Below are 3,489 nucleotides of genomic sequence, written 5' to 3'. Positions count from 1 at the left end.
TGTATGTGTATGCGTATATTGCCTGCAGGTAGGTAAGTGCACCTGTGTCGTGCAGTGCTTGAGAGGAAGACAGAAGAGGCTGTTGGATTCCCTGGAACAGGCGTTAGCCACGTATAACTTTTAAAAAATCTTTTTAAAAAGAAAAATCTGGGGCTGGAGAGATGGCTCAGCGGTTAAGAGCACTGACTGCTCTTGCAGTGGACCCAGGTTCGATTCCCAGCACCTACATGGCAGCTACAAACTGTCCTTAACTCCAGTTCCAGGGGAGTCCAACCCCCTCTTCTGACCTCCTAGGCATTTTATGACACAGGTGCACTCACATACATGCAGGCAATAAACTCATACACATAAAATAAAAAAAGAAAAATATGTATCGACAGAAAATACATTAGTGGGGTTATGGAGGAGATGGTTCAATTGGTCAAATGCTTGCCCTGCAAGCATGAAGACTTGAGTGTGATCCCCAGAACCTGTGGAAAAAGTATGATGGGTATGGGTATGCTTGTGACTCCAGAGCTGGGGAGGTGGGGACAGGTGAATCCCTAGGGCTTTCTGGCCTAGCCTTCTTGGTGAGCTTCAGGTCATTGAGAGACTCTGCCTCAATAAAACAAGGTGGAGGATGCCTGAGAGTGACACGAGGTTGACCTCTGTACATGCTGTGCACACATGTAGATGCATGTGTACCCACACCCATTTTTTTTCTAAAGGAGGAGGTGAGAGAGAGATGGCTTAGCAATTAAGAGCACTTGCTGCTCTTGCAGAGGACCTGGGTTCAGTTCCCAGCACTAACATGGAGGCTAACAACAGTCAATAACTCCAGTTTCAGGGGCTCCAACGCCATCATCTGGGTTCTGGGTGCACTGCATGAACATGGTGCACTTATAAACATGTAGGCAAAACACTTATACACATAAAATAAAATAAAATAAAAATAAATGCCAGGTGTGGTGGTGCACACCTTTAATCCCAGCACTCGGGAGGCAGAGGCAGAGGCAGGCAGATCTCTGTGAGTTCTAGGGCAGGTGGGACTACAAAGAGACCCTGTCTCAAAAAAAACAAAATCTGAGAGCGAGACAGAAAGAGAGAAAAAGAGAGGAGGCGGGGAGAGGAGGAGGAGGAGGAAGAGGAAGAGAAAGAGGAAGAGGAGGTAGAGCAGGTGAGATGGCTCAGCAGGTGTTTGTTGCTGAGCCTGATGACCCCAGAACCCACGTGGTAGAAGGAGAGCATCAACTACTCCAAGTTGTTCTCTGACCTCCACACACACATACACTATGACACATGTACACACATACAGACAGACACACACAAATGTAGAAATAAAAGAAAGAAATTGATTAGTAGTGGCTCAGGGCTCTGGGTAGGGAAAATAGAAGGTCAGGCTTGATGCCTAACAGGAATAGGCTTTTTGTCTTTCTGATTTTGAGATAGTCTTACCCAGTCCAGAATGACCTTTAATTTGCTACATTGCTGAGGATGGCCTTCAACACCTGCTCCTTCTTCCTCAGTCTCCAAAGTACCAGGACTCCAGGCATATGCCAACATGCCCAGCAACAGAGTTTCTTTTGGAGGTGATAAAAATGTTGCAAAATGACTGTAGTAATGGTTTTTGGTATCTTTTCTTTTCTTTTTTTTTTTGGTCTTTTTGAGACAGGGCTTCCCTGTAGCACCAGCTGGCCTGGAACTTACTATGTACTATGTAGACCAGGCTGGCCTGGAACTCACAGAGATCCACCTGCCTCTGCCTCCTGAATGCTGTGACTATAGGTGTGCACCACCATGCCCAGCTTGGTGTCTTAAAAAAAAATTGTGTGTGGGTTGCAGGGTGTGGTGGCAAATGCCCTTAATTCCAGTACTTGGGAGGCAGAGGCAGGTGGATCTCTGTGAAATTGAGGCCAGCCTAGTCTACATAGTGAGTTCCAGGTCAGCTGGGGCTGGAGAGAAACCCTATCTCAAAAAAACAAAACAAAACAAAAAACTGGGGCTGGAGAAATAGTTCATCAGTAAGAGTACTGACTGCTCTTGCAGAGGACCTGAGTTTGGTTCCCAGAACCCACATAGCGGCTAACAACCATCCAAAACTCTATTCCAGGGGATCTGACGCCCTCTTTTGGCCTCTGTGGCCATTGTACAACAGAGGTACACTTACATATCTGCAGGCAATACACTCATACACATAAAAAAATTAAGAAAAAAATTAAAAAGTTAAAAATTAAAGACCAAACAACCTCTCAAAACCAAAACCAACCCCCCCGAAAAAAAACAACAAAAAAACCCCACCAAAAAACAAAACACCCAAACAAAACCAAAGGACAACAACAACATAAAATCCAAACCAAGGGGCTGGAGAGATGGCTCAGTGGTTAAGAGCACTGGCTGCTCTTCCAGAGGACCTGGGTTTGATTCTCAGCAACCACATGGTGGCTAACAACTGTCTGGTAACTCGAGTTCCAGGGGAATCCGATGACCTCTTCTGACCTCCACGGGCAATGCATAACACAGGTACACTTACATACATGCAAGCAATACACTCATACACATAGAATAAAAATAATAAATGTTTTTAAAAATTCAGGGGGTTGGGGCTGGAGAGATGGCTCAGCAGTTAAGAGCACTGACTGCTCTTACAGAGGACTGGGATTTGATTCCCAGCACCCTCATGGCAGCTACGAACCGTCCTTAACTCTAGTTCCAGGGGAATCCAAAGTCCTCTTCTGACCTCTGAGGCATTGCACGACACGGGTGCACTCACATACATGCAGGCAATACACTCATACACATAAAATGAAAATAATAAATAAAATATCAAAAATAAAATCTTATAAACAAAATCCAGGGGCTGGAGAGATGGCTCAGTGGGTAAAGGTGCCGCTGCTAAGCCCGATGACCTGAATGACCTGAGCTTGATCCTACAACCTACATGGTGGAAAGAGAACTGACTTCTGAAAGTTGTCCTCTGACCTCCAAATTGGTGCTGTGGCATGCACACCCACACTTACACACCATGCACCACACAAACACAGTAGTAATAATAATAATAATAATAATAATAATAATAATAAACAAAATAATTTATATAGTGGGGCTGGAGAGCACTGGCTGTTTTTCCCAAGGACTTGAGTTTGTTTCCCAGAACCCATATTAGGTAGCTCACCAACACCTGTAACTCCAGCTCCAGAGAATCTGATGCCTCTGAGGGTATCCACACACATGGCACACATGCAAATGCACACACACACACATCAAGCCTTTTATTTGCTATGTAGACCAGACTGGCCTTGATCACACAGACATTGGCCTACCTCTGCCTCCCAAGTGCTAGGATTAAAGATGAGCGCCACTACACCTGGCTAAATCTTGTATTTTTAAAAAAAGATTATTAATTAATTAATTAATTAATTTGTATGTGTTTGTGCTTGCCTGAGTTTATGTGTACCACATATGTGCAGGAGCCTGTGGAAGTCAGAAGAAGGTGTTGGATCCCCTGGTATT

At 44.7% G+C, this 3,489-nt stretch overlaps 1 pseudogene; it reads left to right on the top strand.

Moving 5' to 3' along the window:
- The window catches only part of LOC103732567, a 17,387-nt pseudogene extending 15,796 nt beyond the window's left edge, over positions 1 to 1,591 (top strand).
- Positions 1,592 to 3,489: the final 1,898 nt, after the last annotated feature.

Source organism: Nannospalax galili, unplaced genomic scaffold (assembly GCF_000622305.1).
Source record: "Nannospalax galili isolate Female #2095 unplaced genomic scaffold, S.galili_v1.0 scaffold2895, whole genome shotgun sequence".
Classification (NCBI taxonomy): Eukaryota; Metazoa; Chordata; class Mammalia; order Rodentia; family Spalacidae; genus Nannospalax; species Nannospalax galili.
Note: the sequence above shows the minus strand (reverse complement) of the source record. Positions and strands in the feature narration are given on the sequence as shown.